Source organism: Phoca vitulina, unplaced genomic scaffold, assembly GCF_004348235.1.
Source record: "Phoca vitulina isolate PV1807 unplaced genomic scaffold, GSC_HSeal_1.0 scaffold6, whole genome shotgun sequence".
Lineage (NCBI taxonomy): Eukaryota > Metazoa > Chordata > Mammalia > Carnivora > Phocidae > Phoca > Phoca vitulina.
Genome location: NW_022589709.1, coordinates 28,936,939 through 28,953,839, shown reverse-complemented (window position 1 = coordinate 28,953,839; position 16,901 = coordinate 28,936,939). Strand labels below are relative to the sequence as shown.

The following is a 16,901-nucleotide window of genomic DNA, read 5'->3' as shown; positions in this document are numbered from 1 at the left end:
TAAACAAAAAATATTTCTTGAATTCTTGAGAAAAGCAACATATTTTTACTTACTTTCTCACTCTGTAACATACTTTTTTTTTTTATCTTGGAAAGACTTTTTATTTCATTATAACCACTGAACACATTTTAAGGGAACTTTTGTATGACCCTGGCCTAAGTGGTTTGTTCTCAGTGGGAGAAAGGAGGAGGAGAGCTATAGAGCAGTTCATAAGTGGCATAAATGCTTTGGGAAGGTTGGGGTGGTGAGAGCAAGGATACGCGTTACCGTAATGCAGAGGGGACAGCAAGTATTAAGCAAAATTGCCTCTTTAAACAATAGAATTTGATTAGGGAAGTGCAAATTGATGAAGATTGCCTTAGAAATAAAATAAATTCGATTATAAAGCTAGAAGTGGAGATTGTCCACGCTCATTGTGCTTTGCTTTGTAATAATGCTTCTTTAGATAAGAATCATGAAATGGAGTCTTCAATCTTTTATATTACAAAAAAAAATTAAGGATTTTTCTGGCTGAGGGGAACATGACCAGGAACAAATCAAAAGAAGAATGGGTTTGATTTGTTATTTTGAGTTTGTCGAGCCCCTAGGACATTTTGTGCTCCTGTTGGGGGAGATTGTTGAATTTGTATTCTCACCATTGTGAAACGCCTTTTGCAAGGTTTCATCAAATGATTTCAGAGAAGTCAGAAACCAAATCTCCCAATGTTGTTACCCCTGATCTTGGGGTTGTCTTTGATGTACAGATATGTGGGAGAGCACAGGATGAGGAAAGAGAGCTTTTTAAACAGAAGAATGCAGCATCTACTAGAATGAAAGCGAGTGGCTGCACTGTCCGTGGGATCCTTAAGTGATCCCGGCTGGTGTCGCTTCTGGAATGAAGAGCTTTGATGCTTTTGCTTTTGTGGAAAAGCTAGCGGCAAGAGGAGGGAACGCTGGGTCCATCATGTTGACCTTTAAGTCTGATTCACCAGGAAGAGTATTCTTCACCAAACTTTTATATAAAAGGATACATAGATGTTATATCAAACTGCACATTTGCTAAGGAAATTAATTAGAATGCATTATCAATTCGTTTTTGCTTTGGGAAAATTAAGATTTTTGTTTTAATAACCATCAAAACAGGTTTTGTCTTACTAAGTAAAATAAATTTAACTAACTTAAATTATTTGCCATCTTTTTAGAGTAAAGAACAGTAGCTTAGGAAAAAGATTTCAAGTAGAGGTATCACAGATTGTTGATTTTTTTTTTAACTGAACTACTGTTTCTGGGTTTTGTCTTTTTTTTTAAAAAGTTATAATTAAGAGATTGAGATGATGGAGGACATCAAGACCTTTTATTATTTTAAAATAAAAACAGTCATATAAAACAAAAAGGATACATAGAAATATATATCTGGAAGACTTTGAATCCTCTATCCCTGGTCTAATGCTTCATTTAGGAAAGGAACTTAGGCCGTAAGATACAGTTTTTAAAAAGTCCTGAAATTGAGATTTTTGGCTCAGTGATTGGAGCTAGGATGGCAAGCACTGAGCGCACATGGCGCATGCTCCTCACTTGCGCGTGCTCCTCACTTGCGCGTGCTCCTCACTTGCGCGTGCTCCTCACTTGCGCATGCTCCTCACCTGCGCATGCGGCCGCCGTCCCTAATCCATCAGAGTACAGTCTCTCTCTTAGTCCAGATGTGGTCTCATTATCTTTCTTAACCCAGCGGGATAGGCAGCTGGTGCTGAATTGATCAGAATTACGTAGGAGATAAAACCTGTTTGTTTACCACACCCTCGTACCCCCTACAGTAGGTTATAATGTGAACTGAAAAATGGTCTGAGTGTTTTTGAGTAGGAGGCTGTTCTGGGTCCCGTCTCCTAAGCAGAGACGGGAGGAGAATGGCCCCCATCGCCATTACCGTCACCCACAGGGCTTCTCTTGAGCGCGTGCTGGCACTCTGGGTACAGAAGGGCTCAAGCTAGCTTTCACCTCCAAGGACGTGGCTGTTATTGGGAGAGGAGAAGGGGAAGGTAGCCTAAGATGCATGCCAAGTAAGTGTTGTGTTGAATAAATAGCAATTTAAGAAAGAGGAGCTGAAATCCTGTGGGACTGAAATCTGGGAAAGAGCTATTTTGTGCAGTAGGAGGGCCAACTTATTTTGAATATGCTCACTTTGTTGCTGATCTGTGTAGAAGGTTAAAAAAAAAAAAAAAAAGCCTTCATAGGGAAGTTTGGGGAAGGTAAAAGCTTAACAAAATAATTGAATCTAAGAAGTATCGTAGCATGGCAATAATGTTCGCTTGTTATCTGCACCTTTCTCCTTGGTTGCTGACCTGTGTTCTGGAAGAGAAGAGTTAAGGTAGATGGTAGTTAACTGAAATATTGGAATTGGGGGTCAGGGAAGGTGAGAGCTATGAGGGAATAAGTAAATGGATATTTTAGTGATTTGCTTGTTCTTGCACTGCTCTTCATCCTGGAGTGGGGCGGGCTGAGGATGACAGAGGAAGGTTTGCTTTAGTTATTCAGGGTCAGAAGTATATTTAAAAGTGTGAATTCTTGACGTAATTTGTATAGGAAATTGAACTATATGAGAAGTGTTTTGTGCAAGGAGTTTCCTCATCTTTTAATACAGCTAACTAGAACCCTGCATTATTTGGTAGATTTCTGTATTGTACTTTCTAATATTTATAAAGTTTGGGTTTTGTTATTCTCAATATTTCACATACAGTTTTGGTGTCATACTCCTATAATAAATTATTAAAATTAAAAGGAAAAAAATTTTTAAGGGGTAGAGTATTTGTAGGATTGAATATTATTCTGCAGTAGGCCACATAAAGTGACTCACTGGTAGTTCAGAAAGATATTCCTTAAACATGACCAATTGACTTTTTTTTTTTTTTTTAGGGGAAAAGGACATACTCTATTACATTCGTTATAACATTGCCTAGCTACATCCCACCCTGAAATTCTTTTTTTAAGTATTTGCTGGATCAAGCCCTCCAAGCAAAATAGATGAGGATTGTTTTTTTTCTCAGATTTTAAAAAAATCTTTCCTTGTTTTGGAGGAACACTTTGGTGCTTGCTTCGGCAGCACATATACTAAAATTGGAACGATACTGAGGAACGCTTTGTGTAGAATAGAGATGCCAGAGAGTGAACAGTTGAAAGCCTAACTTTCCCCACCGGGCCAGGCAACTTTGTATAGAAATCACAGCAAATGCTGGAAATGACAGTGGTTCCTCATTTGTGAATAGAAGAGTTGTAAGAGCCACCCCATTTGTGTTACGCTGGATTTAGTGTGACCGCTAATGAGAGGTTCCTTTGTATGTCGACAACCAGATGTAGTGATCTTAGGAGGCTACAGACAAAGTGCTCAGAGAACTAGGATGGATTTATATAAAGTGTATAAAAACAAATCCTGGTTTGAAACAGAACCACCACGACCAAGCTATTATAATTTATCTGTAGGAATCAGTGCTTCTTCACATTCATGGAGTCAACCTTTAGTTATTCATCCACAAGATATTTATTGTGATATAGTCCATGCCAGGCATGGTGATAAGTCGTGAGAATACAAGGCCGAGTAAGCACAGAGAGCCATAGTCAAGAACAAACACTTGCATTTTGAAGTGAGTGCTTCTAATAAACATAAATTTAAGATCTTTGGAGCATGCAGAGGAAGAAGTTCCCTGATTCCACCTTAAGTGTGGAGAAAGCTTCACAGGGAAGCTCTGCTTGGGTGCAGGGGGTGAACAGGGGTTTGCCAGTTGGAAGAATGCTTGTGTGGGAGTATAAAACTGGAAAAGGCCTTGAGATTCATCCGTTCTACTTTTTCTACCATCTAAACCAACCTGGACAGAAAGTAAGTCATGTATCTTTCTAAAAATGTCCAGGAAAGGAAATCATATTGAGTCACTAGTGTATTTGACCCACGTTTTCCACTGAGGAGTTTAGCAGTGAAATTTCAAGTCATGGTACTTAAACTGCCAAACAGAATTTTACAGTCAGCATTTCTCCTAATCCAGCCACTTTTTACCTTAAAGTAACTACCCCAGCCTCACTGAGCTCATCTTTTGTCGGTCTCTGGTAGTCCAGAGTTTTCACAGATGTCTCTGCACCTGTGTCTGGAAGAGGAATAAGGTCTGGGGCACCAAGTAGCCAGTTTCAGGCTCTCTTTGGGAACATAGCCAGAAACACTGGGCCCTGAGAAAAAGTCCAGGACGCTCCTACTACAGAGTCGATCTGGTGAGAAGAGTGGGGAGGGAATCCGGCTTTCCATCTCTCCGCTGCTCTTGCGCTTGCTCAGTGCGGAACAGAATCCGCTGCTCTGCGGGCTCCAAAACTCACCCTTCACAAGCTCTTTGTTAAGATGAGAGGGCGTTGTTTGGGGAAGCAGTGCCGGTTAGACTCTGAGGTTTGGGACGACTGTTGGTGGAACCTTACCCTGGGCCCAGTGTGTCTGACCACCGGAACCACTCGCAGAATTCTGGCCTCCAGGCCTCTTTCTAGGACTGTTTGCTGGAGGAAAAGGGGAGGGGAGCAGGTGGAAATATCTGAGGGCTGTTCTTTAAAACGAAGGTAATTTTTAATAGCCAACCATTTGTTTCTCTGTTCCCCTGTCTTTGCTTGAAGGAGCCAGCTGTAAAGAAGATATTGAAACAGCTAAAATACTGGCCTTTCCCATAATGTCCTATAGTTGGGACCACTATGATTTTGTGGTTTTAAGAATACCCACCCTGGCTCTACCACTTATTTTTAGGATACAGCTGATCATGAAACTTTGTTTCATTTTTTTTAATAAAATAGGAAAAATCGTCTCTATTTTATAGTTCTTGTGAGAATTAGACATACTGCATGTAATATAAATGCCTTTCTCGTAGTTGCTGAATGAGGTGCAGCTTTTGACAGTAAGAAAAACTGTCTCTGAAACCCCTGAACTGCTGTCTTAATTTGCCCCACAACTGCTTTAAGAAGGTTCTAGACAGTAAAATAAAAGCACTACATTTAAAGTTGAAGTATTATAAAGACTTTTTTTTTAAAGATTTTTATTTATTTGAGAGAGAGAGAGAGAGAGAGCACATGAGAAGGGGGAGGGTTAGAGGGAGAAGCAGACTCACCACTGAGCAGGGAGCCCGAAGCAGAAGTAGAACTCGATCCTGGGACTCCAGGATCATGACCTGAGCCGAAGGCAGTCGCTTAACCAACTGAGCCACCCAGGTGCCCAAAGTTGAAGTATTTTAAATAAAATACTGCAAAATCTCAAAACTTGTGTATCTGAGCTGGTGAATGTATGTTGCTGCTCACACCCAGCTTGTGAACTAGTGTTGTCGGAAGTGGGCTGTTTGATGTTCCAAGTTGTGCAGTTGTGCAAAGATCATGCACTTGGGTGTGAGAAGAAAATATTAGATCTGCTTTAAAAATACTTTTTATCTTTCAAAATTTTTAATTGTGTACATCATTTATACACTGTGCCAGTAGAGTAGTGAATATGTAAATTATAAAAATATAAATAGGTGTGTATATATTGGAGACATCAACTCAATTTTTTAAACTTTTTAAATTTATGACCATAAGAGTTAAATTTATGACCAAAATTCTTCTTGTTGAGTCCAGTTTCTTAGAATTTTATCTTATTAAATGTCTGAACATGGGCTTGAGATTCAGCAAGATTAAAAAATAAGGACCATTTAAAAAATGAATGGACAGTTTTATTTTCATTCTTTTCTACATCTTTTTTGCTAGTAATTTTCTACCCACTGCTGTATTTTTCAGATTTCTTGGATTTGCTTTCTAGTTCCTAATCTGAGGACTTAATACAGTTTGGGAAATAAAAGACACCAGAACGGAACTCATCTGTCTCAATAGCTTTCTGAAGTTTGTGTTGTGAACCTTTTCCTGTGCACACATTTTATTTTTGGTTAGGGACTCCTGAACCATGCAGTGAAATATTTGCTGAATATCCCATTTGCAGAATCCATTTTTTGTGCCTCAAGTGAGGTCATGTTCTCGGTCATGGTTTTTAGTCATGTCTTTTAAGAGCATGATACTGCTTTACCGTGAAGAACTTTCTGCTTCTTACCACACAGTTCTTTCAGGTAGCCATCTCTGTTCATTTGAAGACCTTTTTTCTTTTTCGGCACATTAGCAGAATTCCTGATCACGTTCTCTGGCCCGTGATGCCCTTACAAAATCTATCTCCCCAGAGTTCGATTTCGTTTGCACCTACAGGTAAATTGTGATATGGTTACTTTTCCTATCCTGGGGGAAAAAAAAAAAGTAAAACCAGAAAGTGTGTTGTGATACATTTTGTTGCCAGCATCTTTGGCAACAAAGGGATAAATAACAATGACAACGTATCTAGAAAGTGGCTTCTTCCTCCCTCTTTTCCCTGATGCAGCCACAACTTGTAAGAACTGGAGCTGACCCTACCACCCTCTCTGGGCCCAGGCTGCTCGTGCTCAAGCACTGAATATAAAGCACAGGGTTGGGTGTGGTCCAAGGACCCACCTCCAGTAACCCACACATTGTTCTTCCCATCTTTAGGACCAGCCGGCGCTCAGGGCTCTCATCAAACTATACAGCATAACATAGTCCATCCCTCCAACAGTTATTAGCTGTTCTCACTGGGCTATGCTTTGCCACAGCTAACTTCCCATAAGGCCTCCCTGTTAATGTGTACTTAATAAGAATGGAGAAGAGAAGAAAATATGTACATGTACCATAAACTGCATGTTTACATCTCTCCATTAACACTTGTTTGGCTGTCCTCTCAATGCCTGGTCTGGTTGTTTCCTTCCTTCCTTTTTTTTTTTTTTTTTTTTTATAAGTTTGATTTTTTTTTTTTGAGAGAGAGGGAGGGGGAGGGACGGGCGGGGGGGGGGGGGGGGGGCTGGAGGGGTGGGGAGGGAGGGAGGGGGAGAATCTTTCAAGCAGACTCCCCGCTGAGTGCAGAGCACCACATGGGGCTCTGTCCCAGGACCCTGAGATCATGACCTGAGCCCAAACCAAGAGTCAGACACTTAACCCACTGAGCCACCCAGGCGCCCCCCTGGTTCAGTTTCTAGTGTGTATTTTTGGTTTAAGGGTTGTTTTTATTTTGCCTAGGGTAAAACCCAGAGGGGAAATTTTCAATTTTTTCTCTAGGAGTTTTCCTGAGTTGCTAACAATGCCCTTATTTGTTGTCTAGCCACTGTGCAAACTGGCTTTGACAAGAGCCGCTGAGAATTTAGCTTGTGTTCTTTTTTCATATAAAAATATATTAGCCATCTTTTGATCTTTTTTCCAAAAATCTCTTGTGGCTGGTACAGCTTACTTTTTCATAGCTTCTGAAGTAAAAATACATTTTTTTTAAATGCACAACTGTAGATTCTTCATTCTGTAACAAAGCCTCAAATGATAACAATTCTTCTCTTTAAGGTTCTGTGATATATCTGAAAGATGGACATACTGGCAAAAAACTTCAAAATCAAATTTTATTTGTTGAAAATGGAAAAGGCAAAATAGCCTATTTGGCTTAAATCTGCATTCACGATACCTCTGTAGCTGCTAGTTTTAATAAAAACATCTGAAGCAATGGAACATTGGGGTGGAGGAGGGTGAGTGTGTGATTGGACCTTTTTGAAATTACAGAAATTCTCAAAACATTTTGTACCTAAAGGCTTCTTAAAGCAGTGTTCCATTCATACAAATTTAGATACATAATCGAAGTTTATAATAGCCCTCTGTGCAGTTGGTTGCTCCATAAAAAATCTGTACTAACAAGAATCTTTATGTGGGCTGTTTAATGAGTAACTCCCCATTCACAGACTTGCATTCGGCATACCTGGGAAGTCTTGTTGCCCCTTCTGAAGGCTTGCCTCATACATGGCATGCCTCATACTCATTCTCCCGGTGTTTTGTTTTGAAATCAGTCACTGTTACAGATATATATAATTATACATACAGAAAAAAAAATATATTTTTTCCCTCTGACAATTTCCTAGGTTAAAACTGCCTAGGTTCATTCAGATTACACATTGACAACCTACTGTGTGCACACAATGCTTTGACCCTAAACCAAATTAGGTTATAGGTGGCTTTTAAGGCTATTAGTTAATATTCAGAAAGCCTATGAGTTTTCCTTAAATTAAATATAGCATGCTCTTTGTTTTGTGTACAGATAACCAAAGGTTTTGCGCAGTTGGGTTATCATGAAAGATATCATTTTGTTTGACAATTTGATAATAGTTATTTGCTCTCATTGATGTACTATTCAAGAAACTTTGAAATTACCATTCTAAAAGGAGATGAGGAATCTTTACAAGTAAATAATTTCACTTAATGTTTGAAGAAATATGTGAATCAAAGGCCTCAGGATGATCAAGTCAGCCTATGTGTGAGGGTTTCTGGATAATTGCTCTAGATTTGTTCAAACTCTTATGACACTGATAGTGCCAAAAATGAAAGGAGCAATGCAAACGCTGCGGAAGCTGAGAAATGTAAGTTGGCTCAGTAACACTCACCTCTTCCCTTTTTTTTTTTTTTAAATTATCACCTGGTTTAGATTTAAAAATAACTTTGCAATTGCAGACTTCCAAGTTTATCCCAGTGTTCTCAGTGCTGTGGGCTATATGTGGATGCACAGTGTGTGTTAACAGTACTTTTGTAACCATCTCGGATTTTTAAAATGACTTGTTATTTCTGTGAAGTCACAAAAAAACATGACTGCTGAAATATGCAAGAATTAGAGCAAGGTGATAGAATCTGGAGCACCTTATAAAAGCCTGACCTTACACTTTAATTTATTGAACTCCCACACACTCTTTTCTTCTCAAAAGTTTAATTGAGCTGCACTTGGTTTTTGTTGATTAGGATAATTATGCCGGGATGACTTGAAAATCTCTTTGCATGCACTGTTTAGCTTGGGCACTTCTTATAATCACTTGGAGAGGGAAAGGAGTGTCCTACCCAGAATTCCCAGGGTAGGGCAGTGGGGAAGAAGAGCAAGGTGAGTTTAAGGAAGCAACTACCTTTGTTCTGCATGCAGCTTAGAGATTCAGCACTGCTGAGGTCGGTCATTGAATTGAAAGCTGCATGACTGGAAGGAGCCAGGTCAGTATGAAACCAAGCAGCAGAATATGCTGTGAAAAGAACATGGGCCTTGAAATTGGACAAAACCTGGATTTGAATTCTGGGCATGAATCCTGGCACTGACACTTTTAGCTGTATGACCTTGAGATCCTGAATTCGAGACGCAGTTTTTTTAAAAGTATTGTGGAGGATGGGAGCTAAATTAACATGTCTTTGCTTAGCACAGTGTCTGGTGCAGTAGTTACTCATTTTTTTTTTTTTTTCCCAGCTCATAATAAAGAAAGATATCTATTCACCTTTGGCATATAAGTAAGGATGAATGCATCATTCATTTTTATTGACTTTTCATTTTTTAATCATTAAAGTAATGCCATGGCATTTCACAGACCATGAAAACTCAGTTTAAAAACAATTTGGGGCATATTCTTCTGCTATGAAGAACACGCTATTCTCTCAAGATATCTTTGATATTTGATATTGTGCAATAGAAGTGATACGGCCGACGTCAAATCCGAATTGATTTTCCCAAGAAGAGTGTCAAGCAATTGTGCGTTTGCACCTCGCTGAAATCTGAAGTGATTTTCCTTTCTCTCATTTGTGTGACTCGTTTTCATTGTGAAGGCAATTCATAAAAACAAAGCATAATCAAACCTGCCTATCAAGATAAACCATTCTCTAACCCACTGATTTAAATTTTTTAAGAACAAACAACAAACAAAAAAACCCAGCCCTTTCATGACCAAACTACAAAGCATCCTTCAAACAGATTGTAAAATTAATAGAATTACCTAACTTATAAATATTTAAAAAGCCTTTCTAAACTGCTTCCTAACCTAGACCTATATGTTCGTTACAGCAGGTTAGATTTAAGTATTTTCCTGATGTTTCCTGATAATTAATTACATATCCTCCTGGAATCAGATATTACAGGGTAGCTAAACAAATTAAATTGAAGATTAATTTAGAGATAAGTGTTGAGGTGGTTAATTAAACTCACCTTGGTTTCAGACAACATCACCCTTTAAATAAGATATAATAAACTGTTAGTCCTGAGTCTTTTTTCTTTTTTAGTTATTACATCTGCTTATTTGATTCTAGAGTAAAACCGTTCAACCTTTCCTCTCAGTCCTAAGTCATTAAATGAATGCTTTGTGGGATCCTAGAGAAGGTTTTGTTTCATAATTATATCAGTTTATGAATTCAGTTTAGGAAATACAAAAACAATTGCAAATTTAGTAATCCTGGAGATCATGGTCACCAGCCTAGTGAAGTTATTTTTACTGACTTTATTGGGGTAGAGGATCTGCTTTCTGTGTGACTCCCCTAACCTATTTAATTAATACTTGATGACACAGCAGTTTTATGAGTTTGTGCCCTGAAATTGCTTATTTTGAGAGCAGCAGGTTTCTCTAAGGAATATTTACTTGGGATTTTTTTCTTTTCTTTTTCCTTTGCTGCTGCTACAAGTCAGAAACTTTCTAGACCAAACCAGAACTATTCTGATAAATCTAACCTCATTTACACATTAAAAAAAAAATGTCCTGTTAGGTCTAGTCTGTCACAGGGGAAATATTTTTTTCCTTTAACATACAAATGAGAGAGCTAGGTTAAATATAGCAGATAATCGTAATGCAGTGAACATGCTGAGGACCCATAAGAATGGCTATTTACCAATTTGAGTTCCCTAAATGAGGGCAGTAAGCATAGGAGCCTGTGGTCAGCTGGAATGAATGAGCAGAAACAGCAGTGACCTTTGCATCAGGGGAAACACATCATTCTGCTTCTGGCTTTTCACAGCTTATGTGTTTGTGTGTTTAATGTATGACTGAACCTGAAAGTTCATCTCTAATCTTGATCCACAGGGAATGGCAGAAATCCTAACCAGCCAAATGATACAAATTTAAATTTCCTGTGGAGGAAAGGTCAGTAATGTTCTGTTTGTTCGCCGGGGACAGTCTCAGCACAGCAAGCAATCCTTCTGATTAAAATTCCTGTTGAGAGCTAGTGGTGTCTGATTGAAAAACCAAATAAGTCCTTAATCACCTAGATAAGATGACATCACTGGGACATCATAAACTGTCCAACAGATGAAAAACCCCTCTCAAATATCAACTTCATTTCAGAATTGAAAAACAAAAACATAGGGCTGCATTTAACAGCAACTATTTATAGTTCTGTGATGTAAGACCTCCAGCTTCCTATAATTCCCATTGTTCTCTAAAAATAAAGACCCATTTAACTGAGGAGGGCTGGCAAGTGATCTTGTGATGGATTTCAGTTATTGTTCAATGTGCAAGACTAGGCAGAGGACCACAACAGCCTGTCGACACTGCTGGGAACCTCTGGCTTGGGGCACCGGCTGCCTTTGCCCCCGGTACACACCAATTTGCACACTGGTGCTGTTGAGGAAACCACACTTTTGTGGTTGGCTTCTGCTTTTCTAGTGGAAAACCTAGCCCTTTTATAAGATGAGCACACAGCCAGTATATATAGTTGGTAACAAGCGACTGACCTGATGAATTAGGACAGCAAGAAGATTTCGTTCCCTTGCCCCATCCTTAAAGTTCTTGTTTTTTTTAACCGTGGGAGCTTTGTATCTATCACCTCCATCTAACGAGGACCTTCCTATGCAGTCTCAAGATAGCCTTTATCCTGAATTTAAAATAACCTCAGATGCACCATTTTAACTAGAGGCCAACAAAATGATGTTATACCCTGGTTAATGTTTCTAATATTAGATTTTACTTGACAGTCCCTTCTTACAGTTTACTTCTTTTCTTTCTCAATTGTGATGTGCACTTCAGTGCCTGCTGTTTTTCTTTCTTGTAAGCCAAGAGAAAGTAACACGAAATAGAAGTTAAGAAAGACCTACATGCGGATGAAGTGCATTTCCAGCCTCACGTTGAAATCACATAAAGCAGTGTGTCTTCCCTCGCTCTGTGGTGTAAGCAGAGCTCCCGAGGAGAGCCAGGGGCTGGGTCTGCTTTCAGCGAGGCCCTGGGAGTCCCTGTTTGAGGCTTCTCATCTTGTCAGTGCTGAAGGGCTGAAGGAGAATTCAGGGATTTCTCACAATCGGTAAACCCTGACATTTTTGTCTTTAATCTCTTTTTCAATGTGAATTCTGTCAGCTGATTTGAGAAGACTCCCAATTACAGTCTGAGCTGCTATCCAGGGTCTAAAACTGCTCAAGAAAAGGGCTTTCTGTTCAGGAATATGATAGCATCTGTGTTTTCTGAGCTTTTGGGCTTTTCATACGAAATTATAATAAATTGTGCATGAAGGTGAAACACTGAGGATGATGCGGCCTTATTAAATTGAATTTAGTGGATGGTTAATTCTGATGATACTGAAATATTGCTCATTGTGAAGTAGGCACATTGGTGCCAGGAAAGTCCTTGGTGCGTTTGGCGTGGAGCTGTGACATTTAGCTATTAGGCCGGAGTGAAACATGAATAGAGCTGACAGCATGACGAGGGCTAAGTACTTGAGTGGTCTCACTTCTAATGCGTTTGGGTAGTTCTCTGTGTGCCTAATTATAATTAAGAACTTTCTAGGGCGCCTGGGTGTTTCAGTCGGTTAAGCGTCTGCCTTCGGCTCAGGTCATGATCCCGGAGTCCCAGGATCGAGTCCTGCATTGGGCTCCCTGCTCAGCAGGGAGTCTGCTTCTCCCTCAGACCCTCCCCCATCTCGTGCTCTCTCTCTCATCCTCTTTCTCTCTCTCTCAAATAAATAAATAAAATCTTAAAAAAAAAAAGAACTTTCCAGATTTTCTACTTAGTAAATATATGCTATTGACTCAAATAGATTTAGAAGGCTTACTGGTCAGATAAGTAAGTTTGGGATAGATTTTTAAATATCTAAGTCACACATTCTCTGTTATCAGAATCAGACTTATTTTCTGTGCAAAAGTGAATCTAATACCAAAGAAGCTGAAATATTTGACTAATGCCTAGTAGGTTTTCAAAAGCAAAATACTTTCAAATGTTTATCCATGTTTTAAATGGACACCTGTTGTAGGAAGCAATGGACACATGGAGGCAAGTTCACAGACCGAAAACTTGATACAAGTTTCTTTGTGGACAAACAAAATGATAACAAAAAATGGAAAAAAAAAAAACCCTTTAAACATTTTTGCCGAGCCTAGTGTATAATTTCACACTGCTAAGTGCTGACAAGGCTAGTGAACCCCAAGAAGGTGGATAGGGCTTTTTCTCATTATTCATATAGAATGAGCTACAGATGGTTGTGTCTTGAGTGATAATTTGATTTTTTATTTTATTTTAATTAATTTATTTATTTGTGAGAGAGAGAGCACAAGCAGGAGGAGTAGCAGGTAGAGGGGAGGGAGAAGCAGACTCCCTGCCGATCAGGGAGCCCGATGTGGGGCTCGATCCCATGACCCTGGGATCGTGACCGGAGCCAAAGGCAGATGCTTAACTGAGTGAGCCACCCAGGTGTCCCAATAATTCGATTTTTAACCCCAATTCCATAGTATCCACTTTTAAGGCCTTGATATTGTGAAATTCTTTTGTTTTAGTACCGAGTGGGGTTTCATTAGGGAGTCTTCACATTTTAGAGCGAGAGAAAAAGTCCAAACTGTTTTATCTGCTTGGTGGCCCTAAGTGCTTTGCTGACCCCAAGGAGGTCAGAGGTGTGTGGGAGACAGACCACGTCATACGGTTGCTGCCTCAAACGCTACTCAGGAAGCATAGGGGTCACACAAGGACATCAGAAATCTGCACCAGTGGGTTATTTTCAAGAAGGCTCCCAGATGGGATTGACTTACTTAGTTTTCATTTGGAAATACATCCAGTTGTGAAGTATCAGATATCAATACAAATAAGCAAAACAATAATAATCTAGACCTGTCTTTAGTGACTTATAAGATATATCCTCTTTTTCTATTGTGCTTTGTGACTCCCTACAATTTCTTCTGAGTCTAGAAAATCACATTTCTCATATCCAACAATATGAATTGAATATAGTTGACCAAATTTACCACATATATAGGAGTACTAAAATTTCAAATGTTTAAAAGCAAGTTTAAAAATCTTTACCAGGGCATTATTTTTAAAAGCATTGACTCTTAATCAGGGATGCCTTTTCCTGCCACCTTATCTAAAATTACAAAAACACTTCTAACTGTCTCAATACACTTTTTTTTTTTTTTTGCTTTATTTTTCCTTTTAGCTTTTAGGACTAACATACTAAATATCTTACTTATCCTGTTTATTTTCAATTTCTCTCCATCAGAATGTAAACTCCATGAAGGCAGAGATTTCGTCTATTTTGCTCACTGCTGTCCGTCCATTGCCTAGAACACTGCCTGACACAGAGTTTGCACCAAATGAGTATTTGTTGAATGAATAAATAAACTTTAAAAGACACAGCATTCATGCATTCATCAAACATTTATTAGGCAGACACTGTGTGCCTCTGCCTCATATAAGTACCTATCTTGGTTTGTCAGTATATTTATTTATTTATTTTATTTATTTTGGTCTGTGAGTATATTCATTTAGTTAACACTTTATTAAATGTGCAATTCCAAGCGCTCTTGTGTCTCAGGGGTCTGTGATTTTCTGTATTTGTGTTCAACAGGGCCCTCCCGACCTGTAGGAATTAACGTGGGCATTAAAAAGATTTCTACAGGTGTAGTTTACATACTAAGTGTATCTGTGTGAATCACTCACTCTAAGTGAATCATGTACTTTTAGAGAGTGGGAAGGAACCAAAGAAAAGAGAAATCTCCAAATCCTACAAATCGTGCCTGGCCAAGTTAGACCGTGCCTTCTGTCACTTGACAATTTTGAGAGGGCGTCAAAGCATTGGAATCACGCGCCTGGGTCTGAAATCTGGCTCCACCACTTACCGTGTTACCCTGGGCATGTCCCTTAGCCTTTTTGTGTCTCGGTGATCGAATCTGAAAAGTGGAGTCGGGTGGGGATGAGAAGAGGTCATCCATGTACAGTGCTTTGGGGCAGGGCACAGAGTGGGTGCTCACTGGTGTCAGTGTTGGTGTGTTCAAAACACTCTCTACTTAGCCTGTTTTTGCATTTCTTTTTGTATTTGGAAATCATGTCTAGAATATTTTTCTCACGTGGGAAGCAAGTGGCAAACTGAATAGAAATATATTCAGTGCACTAGCATTCTTTTTCAGACGCTCTGTATTTTCTTGTGTGTGTGTTTTTTTTAATTAAGTACTGTGTTATTCATGCTCTAATATTTTTGCTTTATTGGAGAAAGGAGAAACAGTGATTATTAAATGTTGTCTAATTATCTTAGCCCAGAGTTGCTTTCCCTCTCTAGGGGAGCCAGGGATCATATACCTTATGTATATACACTGTGTCTGAGAAATGAAAACCAAAGCATAGTAGTTTGTGAATTTAAGAAGAGTTTAGGGGAACAGTTTTCAAGTGCATTGTACCTTGGGGACTTGTGTCTGGCCCGGTGCTACTGGGGGATAGATGGTGCAACAAGCAGCCAGGGGTTCTGAGGACTCCAAGTTGCAATGGAATCTCCATCCTACTGTTTCCTGATGATGGGAATTTTAATCAGTCCTCTGCGTTTTTAGAGGAGCAGAAAAGAATGAAGAGGAAGTGCAGTGTAGACAGATACCTTGGTTTGAATCACACTGCCTATTAATTTGCTGTAGATTTTTGGGCCACATTGCTGAATCTGTCATGATGTCTTGCTTTTCTCATCTGTATATTGGCCATAGAAGATTCTGGTTAAATGCTGCTGCTAACATAAGACATACATTAAATCACCTCGCACTGGTTCATGACAAATGCCCGGTACATTGTTGTTGCGATAATGATGGGTAACATCAGCATCTACCTTAAAGATTTAGGGACTAAATGGGATCTATGAAACACCAAGCACATAGTACGTGTTTTTAAAACGTTCTTACCTACTTCCTTCATGGCTTTCCTGGGAGTGAGTATAATTCTCGTGCTTCCCTGGAGGGCGGTCTCTACCTTTTGCCCCTTCTTCTCCTCTCCAGCAGCATCTCCCCACTCAGACTCTGAGTGATGCTCACACAGGGCATCTGCCCACATCTCTTACTTTGTACTCGTGAGATGCAAGATTCAGAGGAGGATGGCAAAACGGGCCACTTAGCGAATGCCACACATATCATCTTTTTGAGCTCTTCCGCTGAAAACATACCCACCTACACCCCTCTCTTCTTCTCAAGGACGATTCTAGCTACTCAGTACTTAAAATCACAGAATTCTGATGCTAACTGGTGTTTTGTCCAGAGGCAGAAAGCGGAGGGCCTGCAGGCCAGTGTAGCCCAGAGACATTTTCTTTCACTGCCCACGGTTGGCTTAGGTGGTGTTTTAATAGTTTTGAATTCGTTGATAATATTTTTAAAAGTCAGACATTTCAAAAACAGACTCACAAATGTTTCTGGCTACTCTGGCCAAGTGGGACATTTGGACGACCCTCAGCGCAGATTCCTGAAGGCAATACTGGGCTGGAATGGAGCGGCAGCTGTCCCCTTCGTTACTGTCCCCTGTGCAGACCCAGTTCCTCACTACTGTCTTCCTTGACTTATACCTGCATGCCTGCTGTCCATGCAAAAATCCAGTTCTTTCCATTTACAGATGTGGCACCTGAAGCCCACTGGGGCTGAGCGCTGCTTACAGATCACAAAGTGAGCTAGTAAAGTCGGTGAAAATGAGAATTCTAGTTTTTAGATTCTTTGACTCCTGCTCTTTTTATCTCCTTAGCTGAAATTCATGGAAGATCATTATTCATCTGAGGACAGGTCTTTAATTTTTTTTTTTCATGACTAATTTTCAAACATCTTGGCTCATTATCTTTCCTGCTTAGAGCCTGAG

The 16,901-nt window shown here is 39.6% G+C and overlaps 1 long non-coding RNA gene across 2 annotated transcripts in view; it reads left to right on the top strand.

Annotated features, from left to right (window-relative positions):
- Positions 1–7,298: 7,298 nt before the first annotated feature.
- The window catches only part of LOC116632198, a 142,097-nt gene continuing 132,494 nt past the window's right edge, over positions 7,299–16,901 (top strand). For both annotated transcript variants that reach the window (XR_004299358.1, XR_004299357.1), the window contains exon 1: positions 7,299–12,129. This is a non-coding gene — a long non-coding RNA (uncharacterized LOC116632198). The remainder of the gene's footprint in view (positions 12,130–16,901) is intronic.